The sequence below is a fragment of the Myotis yumanensis genome, unplaced genomic scaffold, assembly GCF_028538775.1.
Source record: "Myotis yumanensis isolate MYYU_CA2020_CCGP unplaced genomic scaffold, mMyoYum1.0.hap1 SCAF_6, whole genome shotgun sequence".
Classification (NCBI taxonomy): Eukaryota; Metazoa; Chordata; class Mammalia; order Chiroptera; family Vespertilionidae; genus Myotis; species Myotis yumanensis.
In genome coordinates this window covers 70,252,179-70,270,461 of record NW_027223757.1, presented here as the reverse complement: position 1 = coordinate 70,270,461, position 18,283 = coordinate 70,252,179, and positions in this window count along the sequence as shown.

The window sequence follows — 18,283 nt, the reverse complement described above, 5'->3', positions numbered from 1 at the left end:
ATGTTAAGACTGAATTGGTTTCACTTAGTAACTAGCACCATTTGAAGTAAAGTTTTTTTTTAATGAATGATTAAATGAAGTTGTCATTTTAGTAAGCTCCTTATAGACAATTTCTTAGGGTCATGACAATTATTTATTAAAAGTGCTTTTCATTTTAAATTGCTTTTTAGAGATATAGTTAGTTTTGAACCGTTATGTACTATTCTGTACTGAGGAGAAACAGTATATATAGAAGGGGAAGTCCTTGATTTGAAGTTCAATTCCACCAAATAACTGGTTCAATTTTCTCATAAATTAATTATATAACTATAGGTTTTTAATTAATTTAAACAAGTGTTTGGCACAAGAGGACTTGATAAATGTTTCTTTCAGTAATCTGAAACAAGCGCACATAGGTCATCTTAAAAGGTCCTTGTCTTTTTTAAAACAACAGTTACAACCAAATAAAAGACTGAAATTTGAGTGAAAAACAGTATTTGTGTTTTAAAGATTTGCTTCCATCTGTTCAGGACAGTTCGGCACTTAACATACTCCATTCTTGAAACCTATAGCAGGGTAAAAGGATAAGAGGGGACCTTGGAATCCTTGGTTTTTTAAATCTTTGCTGTTTTGTGATTGGGGCTAAGTTATTTAACCTGGCTATCTATTTTTTTAATGCAGCCTATTCTTAAGATAATTTTATGTAGATTATGAAATCATAATTTCTCTATTACATACCCCATAAAGCAGCATTTGTGTTTATTGAGAGGAGATGCCATCATTAATGAAACATACTGAGTTTGAAACAGTTTGCAGTGTTAGATTGTATATATGGTACTAAAACTGTTAAACCTCATCTGTATAGTATACACTGAGAATTGTTTTCTATCCAAACATTTTCCATCTTATAAATATGATTTAGTATAGGAATACAGTGGGGCCTTGACTTAGGAGTTTAATTCGTTCCAATACCGAGCTTGTTAAGGAGCTCGTTAACTCAAATTACTCTATCAACTCAATGCAAAAAATCGGCCGAGAGACAGCTGGTATCAAAAAACTCGTTAGTCGGGACACTCGTAGGTCAAGGCCCCACTGTACTCATACCCTGGGAGATTTCTTATCTTCTAGCTACACTAATAAAAGAAAGATGCAAATTGACTATACCTTCATGATGCCCACTGGCCAATCAGGAGTGAGTATGCAAATTAACCCAACAAAGATGGCAGGTTAATTTGCATGCGCAGGCTCTGAGTGGCATGGGGCGGGGCAGGACGCTTGTGTTGTTGCCATGGCGGCAAATCAGGCGTTTAACACCACCCCAGCTGCTCTAGGCCTCTGGACAGCATGGGAAGGCAGAAAGGCAGCTCCAGGCCAGAGTGAAGAAAGTGCCTGCAGCCAGGGGAAGGGAGGCCCATTCTTACATGAACCTTCGTGCATTAGGCCTCGTGTGTGTGTGTGTGTGTGTGTGTGTGTGTGTGTGTGTATATATATCCTATCTAATAATAGAGAAACATGGTAATTAGCCATACCTCCGCTACCCTTCCCATTGGCTAATCAGGGCGATATGCAAATTAACTGCCAACCAAGATGGCGGATGGTGGCCGGCAGCCAGGCAGGTTGAAACAAACATGAGGCTTGCTTGCTAGAGTGACGGAGGAAGCCAACGTTCCCCGCCTGCCGCTGCCGGCCTCTGAGCTTGCAGTTTGAAACATTGTTACAAATATAGAAGCTAAACAAACCCCAGAAACCTGCTTTCAGCCAGCCAGGATCTCAGAGCTGGAGTTGGAACAGTGTTTCAATTATAGAACCCAAACAAACCAGATACCTGCTTTCAGCAGCCGAGGCCTCAGAGCTGGAGCCAAGCCTCAGAGCTAAAGCTGGCCCAGAATTTAAAAAAAAGAAAAAAAGGAGTGGTTGGGAGCTTCAGTCACCTGCCAGCCTGAAAACGGCCCTCAGTCCCTCACCCAGACTGGGCAGGCACCCCAGTGGGGACCCCCACCCTGAAGGGGGTGTGACCAGATGCAAACAGCCATCATCCCCTCATCCAGGCTGGCCAGGCACCCCAGTGGGGACCCACACCCTGATCCAGGACACCCTTCAGGGCAAACCAGCCGGCCCCCACCCGTGCACCAGGCCTCTATCCTATATAGTAAAAGGGTAATATGCCTCCCAGCACTGGAATCAGCAGAACAGCGAGGACTCCCAGCACCGAGATCAGCATGACGGGGCAGCGACCAAACCCCCTAATTGCCCTGCAGCTCTGTGTGTCACAGGGGGCAGGGCCACAACCTCCCTATTCACCCTGCTCTGTTCGTGACAGGGGAAGGCGCCCCAATCCGCTGATCAGCCCTGCTCTGTGCCTGATAGGGGGGAGCTCCCCAACGCCCTGATCGCCCTGCGGCTCTGTGTGTGACGGGGAAGCTCCCCAAACCCTTGATCGCCCTGCGGCTCTGTGTTTGACAGGGTGCGGTGCCCCAACCTCCCCCCCCCCCCCCACAGGCCCTGCTCTGTGTGTGACGGGGTAGAGCCATAACCTCCCCATTGGCCCTGCCCTGAGTGTGACAGTGGCGGCGCCCCAACCCCCTGATCAGCCCTGCTCTGTGGGTGATAGAGGGCGGCGCCCCAACCCCCTGACCCACCCTGCTCTCTGTGTGACAGGGGGCAGTGCCCCAACTCCCCCTATCCGCCCTGCTCTGTGCGTGACAGGGGGGAGCTCCCCAACCCCCTGATCGACCCTGCTCTGTGCGTGACAGTGTACAGAGCTGCAACCCCCCTGATGGGCCCTGCTCTGTGCGTGACAGGGGGGGTACCGAAACCTCCCCATAGACCCTGCCTTGAGTGTGACAGAGGGCGGTCCCCCAACCCCCCAATCGACCCTACCCTGAGCGTGACTAGGGTTGGCATCGCAACCTCCTATTCCGCCCTGCTCTGTGCATGACAGGGGGCGGCGCCCCAACTCCCCAATCGGCCCTGCTCTGAGCCCCACAAGGGGCTGCACCTAGGGATTGGGCCTGCCCTCTGCCACCCGGGAGCAGGCCTAAGCCGGCAGGTCATTATCTCCCTAGGGGTCCCAGACTGCGAGAGGGCACAGGCCAGGCTGAGGGACCCCCTCTTCCCCCCAAGTGCACAAATTTTTGTGCACCGGGCCTCTAGTCTACACTAATAAAAGAGAAACATGGTAATTAGCGTACGACCGCTACCCTTCCTATTGGCTAATCAGCATATCCTTATGCAAATTAACTGATAGCCAAGATGGCGGCCGGCAGCCATGCACTGAAGCGAACAGGGAGGCTTGCTTGCTCCAGTGACTGCGGACTCTAACATTCCCCGCCTGAGTTGTCAGCCTCTCAGCTGCAACTCTAAGCAACTATGTACTATGTGCAAATAAGAAGCTAAACAAAACCCCAGAAACCGGCTTTCAGTCAGCCAGGTTCAGCCAGCCGGACCGCAACATTGTATCAAATACAGAAGGAAAAACAAAGACCAGAAACCGGCTTTCAGCAGCCGAGGCCTCAGAGCTAAAGCTGGCCCAGAATAAAAAAAATAAAAAGGAGCTGTTGGGAGCTTTAGTCACCCGCCAGCCGGAAAACGGCCCTCAGCCCCTCACCCAGACTGGCCAGGCACCCCAGTGGGGACCCACACCCTGATCCAGGACACCCTTCAGGGCAAACCAGCCGGCCCCCACCCGTGCACCAGGCCTCTATCCTATATAGTAAAAAGGGTAATATGCCTCCCAGCACCGGGATCAGCGGAGCCGCGAGGCCTCCCAGCACTGGGATCAGCGTGACAGGGGGCAGCGCCCAAACCCCCTGATCGCCCTGCGGCTCTGTGAGTGACAGGGGGCGGGGCCACAACTTCCCTATCTGCCCTGCTCTGTTCGTGACAGGGGAAGGTGACCCAACCCCCTGATCAGCCCTGCTCTGTGCCTGATAGGGGGGATCTCCCCAATCCCCTGATCGCCCTGCGGCTCTGTGTGTGACAGGGGGAAGCTCCCCAAACCCTTGATCGCCCTGCGGCTCTGTGTTTGACAGGGTGCGGCGCCCCAACCTCCCCCCCCCCCGCCCCACGGGCCCTGCTCTGTGTGTGACAGGGTAGGACCATAACCTCTCCATCGGCCCTGCCCTGAGTGTGACAGTGGCGGCGCCCCAACCCCCTGATCAGCCCTGCTCTGTGGGTGATAGAGGGTGGCACCCCAACCCCCCTCCTCGGGCCTTGCTCTGTGTGTGACAGGGTAGAGCCATAACCTCCCCATTGGCCCTGCCCTGAGTGTGACAGGGTGCAGCGCCCCAACCCCCTGATCTGCCCTGCTCTGTGTGTGACAGGAGGCAGTGCCCCAACTCCCCTATTGGCCCTACTCCGTGAGTGACAGGGGGGAGCTCCTCAACCCCCTGATTGGCCCTGCTCTGTGCATGGCAGGGGGTAGCTCCTCAACCCCCTGATGGGCCCTGCTCTGTGCGTGACGGGGGGAGCTCCCCAACCTCCCTGATGGGCCCTGCTCTGTGAGTGACAGGGGGCAGCGCCCCAACCCCCCAATCGGCCCTACCCTGAGCGTGACTGAAGGTGGCATCGCAACTTCCCGATCCGCCCTGCTCTGTGCATGACGGGGCGGCGCCCCAACTCCCCAATCGGCCCTGCTCTGATCCCCACCAGGGGCTGCACATAGGGATTGGGCCTGCCCTCTGCCACCCAGGAGCAGGCCTAAGCCAGCAGGTCGTTATCTCCCGAGGGGTCCCAGACTGCGAGAGGGCACAGGCCGGGCTGAGGGACCCCCCCTTCCCTCCCGAGTGCACAAATTTTTGTGCACCGGGCCTCTAGTATATACATAAAAGGCTAATATGCTGTGTCCAATTGGTTGCTATGATGCGTAATGACCACCAAGGGGCAGACGCTCAACACATGAGCTGCCGAGCTGCAGTGACTTAGCAGCAGAGGTTCTCAGGTGACACACCCTGAAACCAGAGAGGAGGGAGCCCCGATTCCTCACAGGGCCACATAATTCCACCTTCACCTGTGGGTTATGTTGTTGCTGGGGCACTGTTGGCCCCAAATCTGATTTACTGCACACTTGCATTTGCATTCCACACCCTGTAGGACAGCAATTTTGCAAAGTGCCCTCTCGCACTCCTGGATTCCTCGGGGATGTCATAGAGAATCAGTTTTGGCCCAATTTCCATAGGCCAGGCCGAAGGAGGGACCTTGCTCACTCCACAGATGCCCTTCGAGCCACAACACCACCCCAGATGCGGCTCGCCGGGGAGGGACTGCAGGAGGTTGGCTCCAGGGTGAGTTTGGCCCCTCTCACCCAGTCCTGTCCTGCCAGCCACCTTCTAATTAATTTCCTTTTAATATGCACAAATCCTTGCACCAGTCACTAGTACCTAATAAGAAAGAACTATGAATTGAGACCTTGTATATAGGAAGTTATCAGATGGTGTTTTAAAATTTGGTTACTTTGTTTTGGACAACAATTTCCCTCATTAGGATGATATAAATAGTGAGTAGTTGACATGTTGCTGACATGTAAGTAATGTGATTACTAAAGCAAAACAAGAAAAATGCAATCTTAGTTCAAAGAAAAACTTACAAATGCCATTGGCCATTTTGCAGCACACTGCAACCTTCATTTATTCCCCCCAATAGTCGCTTTTCCTAAGAGTGCTTTTTTATTCCCACAACTTCACACAGCCTGGGCATGCAATCACAGCTGATCACATCCCCTTCCAGCCAGACCACTTCAAAAGGGTATTTTGGTCCCAAAAGTTGGCTACAGAATCTCATTTTCTGGGTTTGGTTTTAAATGTAATTTTATGGCAGAGAATATAAAAGATGGTCTCCAGATTTTGGTCACCAGCGAGTAGTACCCCAGCCCTTTCCATAATTAAGAGAATGTTTTCTATTCAAGTTTCCAGCAGTGTAATTTCAAAGTGAAGTGGGAGCATAAGCAGCAAAATTTCTTTACATATAGACAATGAAGTTTTTAGTTTTGAAAAAAATACATAAAGTCATGTTTGCTGTACATGTTTATGCTATGCATTCCCTGATTCCTTGAATAAGTGTGTGTGTGTGTGTGTGTGTGTGTATGCTCCCTTATACCTGAATGAAAATTAAAGACTGATTTAAAAGGATCTAACGACATATTGGATGGCGGCATAGGTTAACACAGGAGTTTGCTGCCTCGAACAACCACTTCAAAAATACAACTAAAAGACGGAACAGACATCATCCAGAACCACAGGAAGGCTGGCTGAGTGGAAGTTCTACAACTAGGAGGAACTGAGAATCAGAGGAGGCGCAGTGCTGAAGTAAAATACTAAGGTGCGGAGTGCACGCGGTGCGGGCTGGTGGCTGAGGGCGCGGTTGACTGTTTCAATCCGGAGGGAGCCTCAGACTCTGAGCTCCAGATCCAGACGAGTCTCTAGGGACCCAGACTCAAACGGGAGAAGCGGGACTGTCTGGCTTCGGTCCCTCCGAGGTTTGCAGTGGTTGCTGGGACAGAGAGGCAGAGCCCCTGGGGACGGACTGAGAGCAGCCATAACTGCTCCCTCCTCCGCCCTGTTGATCCTGTGGGACCCGCCCCGCCCAAGCCCTGCAGGGAGGCTTTTGCTGGATAGCCTCAGGCAAAGGCTAGATTAGCACCTCCCTAGAGGACAGAAGTTCTCCCACTGCAAACACAGCTGATTCTCACAGCCAGTTGGCCTGGAGGTCAAGTAGTAATTACCTACAACAATCAAGGCTTAACTACAACAAGACTGCTCACAGAGACCACAAGGGGGTGCACCAAGAGTGTCTACCTCAGATAATTGGGACACCTAACACGGAAAGCCACTCTATCGACACAGCTAAGCATAAAAAAAATGCCAAGACAAAGAAACAGGCCACAAAAGACAGAACTGGAGGAAAGCAGGCTACTGGATATAGAATTCAAAACCACACTTTTGAGGTCTCTCAAGAGGCTTCTAGAGTCTGTCAATAAACTTGATGAGATGTACAGGAAATCTAATGAGACCCTCGATGGTGTGATAAAGGACCAACTAAAAAGTAAGCATACACTGACTGAAATAAAGAATATTATACAGACTCCCAACAGCAGACCAGAGGAGCGCAAGAATCAAGTCAAAGATTTGAAATGCGAGGAAGCAAAAAACACCCAACCGGAAAAGCAAAATGAAAAAAGAATCCGAAAGTGTGAAGATAGTGTAAGGAGCCTCTGGGACAGCTACAAGCGTACCAACATCAGAATAATAGGGGTACCAGAAGATGAGAGAGAGCAAGATATTGAAAACCTATTTGAAGAAATAATGGCAGAAAACTTCCCCTACTTGTTGAAAGAAATAGATTTACAAGTCCAGGAAGTACAGAGAACCCCAAACAAAAGGAATCCAAAGAGGACCACACCAAGACACATCATAATTAAAATGCCAAGAGCAAAAGACAAAGAGAGAATCTTTTTTTTTTTTTTTTTTTTTGGAAATACTGTAGGTTTATTTCCTGGGGATTTACACACACACACACACACACACACTCAAAACAGGTACTTTCAGTCCCTTTACATGGCATCCTCAGGCCAAAGAGAGAATCTTAAAAGCAGCAAGAGAAAGACAGTCAGTTACCTACAAGGGAGTACCCATACGACTGTCAGCTGATTTCTCAACAGAAACTTTGCAGGCCAGAAGGGAGTGGCAAGAAATATTCAAAGTGATGAATACCAAGAACCTACAACCAAGACTACTTTATCCAGCAAAGCTATCATTCAGAATTGAAGGTTAGACAAAGAGCTTCACAGATAAGGAAAAGCTAAAGGAGTTCATCACCACCAAACCAGTATTATATGAAATGCTGAAAGGTATCCTTTAAGAAGAGGAAGAAGAAGAAAAAGGTAAAGATACAAATTATGAACAACAAATACGCATCTATCAACAAGTGAATCTAAGAATCAAGTGAATAAATAATCTGATGTACAGAATGAACTGGTGATTATAATGAATCAGGGACATAGAAAGGGAATGGACTGACTATGCTTTGGGGGGGAAGGGGTATGGGAAATGAGGGAAGAGACTGGACAAAAATCATGCACCTATGGATGAACACAGTGGGTGGGGAGTGAGGGCGGAGGGTGGGGCGGGAACTGGGAGGAGGGGATTATGGGGGGGAAAAAAGAGGAACAAATGTAATAATCTGAACAATAAAGATTTAATTATTAAAAAATAACAATAATAAATAAAAGGATCTAACAATGTTTCTGCATTATGGTGGGGTAACTAACCTAAGCAGAATATTGGAAGAAAAGCTAAGGAAAATATATTTTTAAAATATATGTGTGTGTGTGTGTGTGTGTGTGTGTGTGTATGTATCCTATATAATAAAAGCCTAATATGCTAAGTGTCTGGTTGTCTGGTAGGCCATTCAACCAATCAAAGCATAATATGCTAATGATATGCTAAGGCCGCTCAACCACTTGCTATGATGTGCACTGACCACCAGGGGGCAGATGCTCCCACCTGTAGGTGAGCTTGCTGCTGGGCTTGGGCCCATCAGGACTGAGCGAGATGGGCCAAACACGCCCTGGAGCCCTCCCTCAGTCCTTCCTTGGCTGGCCAACCTCCTGCATCCCTCCCTGGCCCAGATCATGCATCGGTGGGGTCCCTCGGCCTGGCCTGCACTCTCTCAAAATCCAGGACCCCTTGGGGTATGTCAGAGAGCCAGTTTTGGCCCGATCCTGCAGGCCAGGCCGAGGGACTCTTTTGGTGCATGAATTCATGCACTGGGCCTCTAGATATATATATATATTTTTTAATTAATTTCAGAGAGAAAGGGAGAAGCGGAAATAGAGAACTCAGTGATGAGAATCATTGATTGGCTGCCTCCTACACACTTCTTACTGGGGATTGAGCCCAAAACCCAGGCAGGCATGTGCCTTGACCGGGAATTGAATTGTGACCACCTGTTTTAAGGTTGATGCTCAACCACTGAGCCACACCAGCCAGGCAGGAAAATATATATTTGACCTCAATGAAGTAAGCCAATTGTATGCATTAAGTTTTGAATGGAAGAATTAATAGTAATTCTATAATTTGATATATATTGCTAGACTAGTCGGTTAATATAGTAAGGAATGCCATTTATTAAGGGTAGTATTGTCAGGTGACTTTTATAACTTGACTAGAGGCCCAGTGCACGAATTCATGAACCAGTGGGACCCCTCAGCCTGGCCTGCGGGATCAGGCTGAAACCAGCTTTCCAACATCCACCGAGGGGTCCTGGATTGCGAGAGGGCGCAGGCCAGCTGAGGGAACTCACCGGTGCATAATTGGGCTGGGGAGAGATGCGAGAGGTTGGCCAGCTGGGGAGGAACCGCAGGAGGGCTCCAGGGCGTGTCTGGCCCGTCTTGTTCAGTCCCATTCGGCCGGACCCCAGCAACAAGCTAACCTACCAGTTGGAGCATCTGCCCCCTGGTGGTCAGTGCACTTCATAGGGAGTGGTTGAGCGGCCTTAGCATAACATTAGCATATTACGGTTTGGTTGAACGGCTGACCAGTCAATCCGACACTTAGCATATTAGGCTTTTATTATATAGGACTACCTAGTAATCCTATATTACCCTAATTTTATACATAAAATATTTGAGCCTCCAGGTAGATTACTAGCTAATAAGTGGTAGAACTCAGGGGTTTAAAACTGTGTGACTAGGAGCTCCAGTGGTGCAATCGGTTAACGTACGGTACTTATAAAACTGTGACTATTCACTACACACAGCTATGACTACATGTGCCTGACCATTTTTTATGAAACCAGTTAAAGCTTTTGTATGAGTTCAACTGCTTTTGTAACTCATGCTCATTTTCCTTAACTGTTAAGAAAAACCATGTGATGTTATCACTTTCATTTCGATCGAACCCTTTTCTGTTTTTGCAGAAAAACCTTTTTGAAGTAAATCAGAATAGGCTAAGAAACACCCAGTCTGAAAGTAACTTAGATTTATTTCTCACTTAAGCTTCACATACATTATAGGGACCCATACTGATGGAACATCTACTCTGTGGAACAGAGCTAGTTGTGACCAAAAAAAAAAATGGGGGAGGGGCAGCTTTGGAGTTTCTCACAATTAAGTTCTTGACTAAAAGTCATAACACTTCTATTCAACTCATTGGGCAGAACTAGTCACATAACCATTCAGCACAGAAAATGCAATCCTATCATGTGCTGATAAACCAGAAATACACATAGCTACCACATCTGAATTTTAAAAGTGGACTTAAAGAGTATATCCACAGCATCATCCCGTGTAACTGAAATATCAAGCATAAGGGGACAAAGTTTTTAAGCAACCACAACAGACATGAAGTTTAGGCACTAATGTGTGCTTATTAGGGAATCATAGGTGCTTATTTAAGCGTATTTAATATTTTCAATATAACTTTATCTAGTTTTGGTAATTTGATGTCCTGCCAGACTAGAGGTGGTAAATAAGAAGCAGAGCACAGGGGAGAGAAGCATATGGGTAAGATATACTTGTCAACTGGATATTGAGAGACTTAGATTATATAACTAAACCGAATTCAAAAGGCACAGCCATTTGGGACACTCAATGCTATGACTTACAGCCGTAGGCTTGGATACCTCAGTAGACCTTCAGGCCATCAATGTTGCACACAGCACAGAACAATTACAGGTATTGCTAATGGTTATTCTTAGTCATCAAGACTATAAACCATTATATTTGGCTTTGTTTATTTTAAGGCAAGGACTATTAGAGTCTAATGTGTTCAGGGATGTTTTTAGGTATATTGTTAGTAAAATGGTGCCATGAATAATTAAGGTTGACAAACACTAGACTTAGGCTAAACTTAGACATTATTTACTGCTAAATTATTTAGAGTCTTTATACTTTTATACTGCTAATGTGAATTTTTAATCTTTCCAAGAAGGTAATATAATATTTAACCATTGTATAAATCAGCATCCTGGAAGGGAACATGGCACACTCACAGTGGGAACTGAGAAACGTTTAATAGAGGGAAACCAACAAGGGAGAATGCAGTATTATTACCATCTCTAGACCTAAAGATGCAAGGGAGGCCTGGCTGGTGTGACTTAGTGGTTGAGTGTGGACCCATGAGGCAAAGGTCATGGTTCAGTTCCCAATTTGGGCACATGCCTAAGTTGTGGGCTTGATTCCCAGTAGGGGGCGTGCAGGAGGCAGCCATCATTGATTCTCATCATTGATGTTTCTCTCTCTCCCTCTCCCTTCCTCTCTGATGAAAAAGATACATATTTTTTTAAAAGTGTAAGAGAGGGGGAGCAGTTAACAGAACTGGAGGAACAGCGACATGGAGAGGACAATCTCACCGAAGCTGTGACCTTAGCAATAAGACAGCCAGTGAACTAGTGCTAATCCAGCAGGAGGGAGGCAAGAAAGAAATACCCACCCTCATTTCCAATCCCCTTTAATGTTCTGCTAGTCTCTTCTTTCCCCCTCAATCCCAGAGGAAGGCACAGGGCAAAGGAAGCTGTAGTATATATAGATCAGCCCTTTAGGCACAGAGCAGAAGGGAGACTAGAAAGAGAGAAACAGAAAATATCCTACACAACTGTGAATCCCTGTGTTTGTTTGTTTTTCACAGATGACCTGGACTACAGCGTTCTGCAGAACTCACTTTGGGAAAATTTGACATTATCCATTTATAAAGATAGCCAAACACATTTTTCTAAAAGGTGACAATGGAAGAATCTACACTAATATGAAACTGTTCATTCATTCCATCTCAATTTAATGAATTAAGTGTTGATGGAGGGAAGGGGTAATGGAGTATAGTTTTACCAACAAAATGGTAAGATAAAAAACATAATGTCCATTTCACTTTTGACTTATGCACTATGATCACAGTGTTGGCCATTTTTGTATAAATATCCCAAAGACAATTTTGTCTTAAAGCTTATACTATGGCATCCTTATAAATTTTCCTTTTTAAATTGTTTTAACTCTACCAATTACTTACAATAGTTTTGTTGTGATTTAAGGAGTTCTCTTTTACTGACTTCATACAACCCTTAAACTTAAATTTCAGTTGCATATGTTTGCAGTGTTGTTGTTTTTAAATTAATGAGACAGGGAGAGAGAGAGAGAAACATCAAGCACTTGCCCCAACCCAGGATAAAACCTGCAAAACCTGCAAAATCTGGGTATGCCCTGACCAGGAATTGAACCTGACCCCTTTTGGTGTACAGGACAATGCTCCAACCAGCTAGCCACATCAGCCAGGGCTGTTTGCATTGTCTTATTGGCTACGTTGATTAGCAAGAAAATTACAACTGGGTTTGAATGTAATACACATGTTAGTGTTAATTGAGAAATTATTATAGACTAACTTTATAAATGAGTGCTCATTAATGAGAATACTATACTTTTGTTTCCCTAGAGCTTAATTTATATAAGGACTCAAAAGAGTCCTAGTCTGAAGAAATAAGCAACAGCATTCAGCTCCCATTTGATCTAATGGGACCTGGATAGGTGTGACTCACTAATTATTCCATTCAGTTGTCTGTGTTCATTAGAAATTTGCTCACACTACAAGTCCACCAATACTGTTAATAAGATGATCCCACAGAACTTCACCAACAACTTCCATTTCTTGTCAACCAAGAATTCAGCCTGAGGGAAACAACTCATCATAATGCAAACTATGTAACATGATAAAACCTGTAACTAGTCTCGCTTCCAGTTTAAACATATATAAATACCTATTTCCTTCGCAAGGAACCGCGTAGTCCAGGGAAATCTCTATTAGGGTATTTCTGTAATTTGAATTCAATCATTAGGAAATCAGCATACTAACAAAATAGGCCTGTAAGACAGTCTGTTCTATTTTTATTAGTTCGTATTATATATATATATATATATATATATATATATATATATGGCTTGATTGATACGTTCACTAGAATTTATTCAAGTATTAAATGCCAAATTTGATTATTAGATTCTTTTCATCAATTTAATACATACATATTCTTCTAGGAAAGGACTTTTTCTTTGTAGAAAGTAGTAGAGAGAATCTGGCTTATTAGTGAGGCTAGGAGCAAGAAGAGAGGCAAAATTCTAGCCCTGAGTGAGCTATTGAAAATTGCAATCAGCCCTAGCTGGTTTGGCTCAGTGGATAGAGCACTGGCCTGCAGACTGAAGGGTCCCAGGTTTGATTCTAGTCAAGGGTACATGGCTGGGTTGCCGGCTTGATCCCCAGTAGGGGGGTGTGCAGAAGGCACCCTATCAATGATTCTATCTCATCATTGATGTTTCTCTCTCTCTCTCCCCCTCTCCCTTCCTTTCTGAAATCAATACAAATATATATATTTAAAATTCCTTTTAAAAGAAAGAAAATTGCAATCAACTAGAATCAGCAAATGTGTATTAATTCCATAGCTGTTCATGGAGTGAACACTATGTACCATGTATTTGGCACTGAAGACAAACTGATGAGGACACACATGGTCCCTGCTTTCATGAAATTGAAACTAGCCAATCAAAATTTAAACTTGAACTGCTGGGTATAGCATAACCAAAACAAGTGTATCTAAACATATACAATCTCTCCCTAAAGATTTTGATTGAAAAAAAAAAGTGTATTTAAATGCCTCTGCTGCAAAAATATATTCAGATAGTTTTCATGGGTAGCTATCAGATGAATGCCATTAAAAAACAGATCCAAGGAAAGCAAATATTTAGACATTCATTAAATGATAGTTGTAGTTATGCCTGATACAGATGCTGTGCATGCAAATGAATACTGCCAGGTTTGATAGGCTCATGGGTGCATCTAAAGACTCAAACCCATCACAGAAGTGCAGCTCAAAGAGCAAAAACTTGACAGGATGATCTTCCAAGTACAACACTTGCATTGAGTTGCTTGACTGGTTGCGAGCAAATCAAGTTGTTCCTGTGGAGGATCTAAAATTACCAACAATTTTTACATGGAAAATGATTATGCCCACTAATTCTACTACCTGATGGATTTTTTTTTTTTTTTTAAAAAGGCAATTGTGACATTTCTAACAACCCTGAGAGTACAATCAATAAAAGCTGCTTCTTTCTCTGACTGGTTTTTTATTTTCTTTGAAAATTTCATCTTTTATGACTAGCTATAAGTAAAACTAGTACAAGTAACTTTTCTTTTGTTGACAAAATGTTGTGTCATCCATTTCAAGCACTTGTGATGCATTGGCTACAAATATTGCTTACAAATTTATCAGAAGAGAAAATAATTCTTTACTTGGTGACTTACTTTGCTGAAGTTCTCACTACTCTCACTTTTCTTTTTTTATTGATTTTTACAGAGAGGAAGGGAGAGGGATAGAGAGTTAGAAACATTGATGAGAGAGAAACATTGATTAGCTGCCTCCTGCACACCCCCAATTGGGAATCGAGCCTGCAATCCAAGCATGTGCCCTTGACCGGAATCAAACCTGGGACCCTTCAGTCCACAGGCCGGCACTTTATCCACTGAGCCAAACTAACTAGGGTTACTCTCACTTTTTTAAAAATTTATCTTTATTGTTGAAAGTATTACAGATGCCCTCCCTTTTTTTTTCCATTGCCGCCCTCCACCCTGCACCCACCCCTCCCAGGCCTTCACCACACTACTGTCTGTATCCAAAGGCTATGCATATATGCATATAAATTCCCTGGTTAATCTCTCCCCACCCTGCCCCCTAACCCCATCCTCCCTCTGAGATCCATCAGTCTGTTGCATGCTTCTATGTCTCTGGATCTATTTTATTTTGTTCATTAGATTCCACATCTGAGTGAGATCATGTGATACTTATCTTTCTCTGACCGGCTTACTTCGCTTAGCATTTTCAGCTTTTGGAATTCTAAAGAGAAGCCATTTGCTTCACTTACTGCTTTGCACGCGCCTGAGAGAACTAATTTCCTCCATGATGTGGAAGGCACAGGAACACTTAACTCTACCACAACTAACACAAAACTAAAAAGTACCCTGTTCTTTTTAAATCAGACCTGTGGTCTTATTATCCTATTTGAACTATCCGAAACCCAATAGAAAGGAACATAATGTATTTTTCTTAACCCTTTCAACATCTTATTTCTTTTACTTCTTTCCACATTTTTCTTATGCTTTTATGTTATGCTTTAAATAAGTATGATTCCTTTCTGAGTTACCGCTTGTTTTAAATTTTGAAAGTAAACAACAATATGAAAAATTTTAAGACATACTGAGATGAGGGTAGTCAAATGGTTATTCTACCCTACCCTGAGACATATTTTGCAGCCATGAGGAAAGCCATTGCTGAAACAATAAAGACGGCTGAGCAGAAAGATCAAAAGATTCCAAGTGTTTCAGTGGGAAAACAGAGCCACTGTAAACATAATGAGAATAAGGGATTTGTTACAAGAATATTACACCTTATGTAAATATAAGAATTGTGGAGACAGTGAAGGTCTGGTAAGGGAGACAGAGGATCAGAGAAATAAGAACTCAACATTCCACCTGAAGCACTGGTGTGAGTGGACAACTTGGAGCTGGCAGAGAAACCAAGAAACCAAGCCAAACTGCTTCCCAAAGTGGGACTGCGTAGGGAGTGCTCAAGGAGAGGGCTCTTCAAAGTGTCACCTCTGGGGAAATAGTTGCCTTTGTGTAGCTCTCATTTCTGGGTCTGGAGCGGAGTGTCCAGGCTTTTAGGTCAGGAGCTGCTATTATTTGGCAGGACCAGCAGGTGGCAAGAGAGGCAAGACAGAATGGAGACCAGGAAACACGATCCCCAGGCATCTCTGCCTCTGCTGTCACCCTGTCTGGCAGCAATGACCTGAGCAAAACGAATTCAATTTCACATACTTTCCAAATCTCATACAAGTTCTTCTTTTATCCAGTTCTAATCTGGGGCCACATAGGAAAGGGGGTTCTGGGAAACGTTCTCAACCTTAGCCAAGAAAGGGGATAAACAAACAAGGTGTAATCCTCTGGAAAGTCTAAATTTGCTGGTTAAAATCAGTAATAAAGACAAGTTTGGAAATGATATCAGTTAACTATCCCTTACAACCTTGCCTTTCCCTCTTTATTATAAATGAAAACCAATTTCCTTGAACTTGTAGGTCAACTTATAAACTGGCCCTCGCTGGTTTTGTTCAGTGGATAGAGCTTTGGCCTGAGGACTGAAGGGTCCCAGGTTCGGTTCCGGTCAAGGGCACATGCCCGGGTTGTGGGCTCCATCCCTGGTTGGGGGCTTGCAGGGGACAGCCGATCAATGATTCTCTCTCACTGATGTTTCTCTCTCTCCTTCCCTTCCTCTCTGAAATCAATAAAATTTAAAAAATTTTAAAAAAGAAAATAGAACCTGCCACACCGAGCCTGCCCTTTATTGTGCACTTTACTTTTTGGTTGACCTTCATACTGTTTAGACCAGATTTCATTTTCACTCTTATAAGTATTGATGGGCAAGTAATAAGGCAAATGAAAGACACAATGTGTTTTTTTGTTTGTTTGTTTTTACAATTGTTCAACATATATTTAACCTTTAAATCTTATGGAATACAGTTTAGTTTTTCTTCAGTGATTCAATAGGGTTTCAAAACCATCCTTTTTTCCTTAGGAACCTGGATTATTCTTGTCCATATCATAGAACAATCTCATCTATAATATATTGAATATCTAGGTACATGGATGTTTACCTTTTGGTTTTGGAGTCATTTGAAGAATACCATATATTGTGAATATATATACACACATGCACATACACACATACAAATACATGGTCATTTATATTTGCAAATTCAAATATCACTGGGTTATAACATGGTGAGTTCTGCACAGACTTCTGGAAATACCTTTTTTCAAGAAATAAAAAGGATTTTAAGTATAATAATATTACCAAAACTGTACTAACATAGTTTGATATTATAAAAGTTGTAGGAAATATTAAAATCTGCAAATAACAGGATTACTCCTATTATATTCTAAAATATTCTTTTTCCTAGGACACATGTGTTTTGTCTTGGGTGCCACATCCCACCAGTGATATCTATGCCCATCATAAAGCGTCTGTAAACTCCCACTAATGCCCTGTGGGGGCTAAAAAGATAATACTTTTCCTCCCACTAAGTTCTTCTGCCTGGGCTAATAATCAAATCAACAGAGACAGGTTAACAGGAGAAAATCAAGTTTTAATACATGTACATGGGGAATTCACATAAGTGAACTGGAGTTTCCCCCCTAATTAAAGATGGAACTGGCATTAGACCCAGTGATCCCACTTCTAGGAATATGTCCTAAGAATCATGAATCGCCAATCAGAAAGAAAACATGCACCCTATGTTCATGGCAGTGCTATTTACAATAGTTAAGATCTGGAAATAGCCCAAGTGCCCATCAGTTGATGAATGGATTAAAAAGCTGTGGTACATTTACACCGTGGAATACTATCTATATATACATAAAAAAAGAAGTAATATGCAAATGAGGCCAAGACTCCATCACAGTCACGACCAGCTCAGGAGGAGGGGCCGAGCTCCGCCCGAGCCTGAGAGGTCAACACAGAGGAGTGCCTGCTCCGAGCCTCTGAGGCGTGGCTGGGGGGAGGCCCCCTGCGGACACATACACACACACACACACACACACACACACAGGGCACCTGCTCCAAGCCTCCGTGGCCAGTCTGTGGCTTAGCCGTTAGTAGGACATCCCCTGAGGGCTCCCGGACTGTGAGAGGGGGCAGGCTGGGCTGAGGGACCCCCCAACCCCCCCGCAAGTGCACAAATTTCGTGCACCAGGCCTCTAGTGTAGCAATAAAAAAGAAGCATCTCTTAGCCTTTGAGACAGCATGGAGGGAACTGGAAAGTATTATGCTAAGCAAAATAAACTAGTCAGAAAAAGGCAAGTATCACATGATCTAATGAACAAAATAAACAGATGAGCAAAACAGATCCAGAAACATAGAAGCATAGAACACACTGTAGAATCTCAGAGGGAAGGTGGGGGTGGAGGATGGGTGGAAGAAATTAACCAAAGAACTTATATGCATATATTAATAACCCATGAACACAGACAATAGTGTGGTGAAGTCCAGGAATGAGGATGCAGGATGGAGGGGGTTATGAGGGGGGGAAAGGGGGGACATCTGTAATCCTTTTAACAGTAAAGAAAAAATAAAGAAAACAACTGGAAGTGCCCTGGCTGGTGTGGCTCATTTGGTTAGAGCAGTGGTCGGCAAACTCATTAGTCAATAGAGCCAAATATTAACAGTACAATGATTGAAATTTCTTTTGAGAGCCAAATTTTTTAAACTTAAACTATATAGG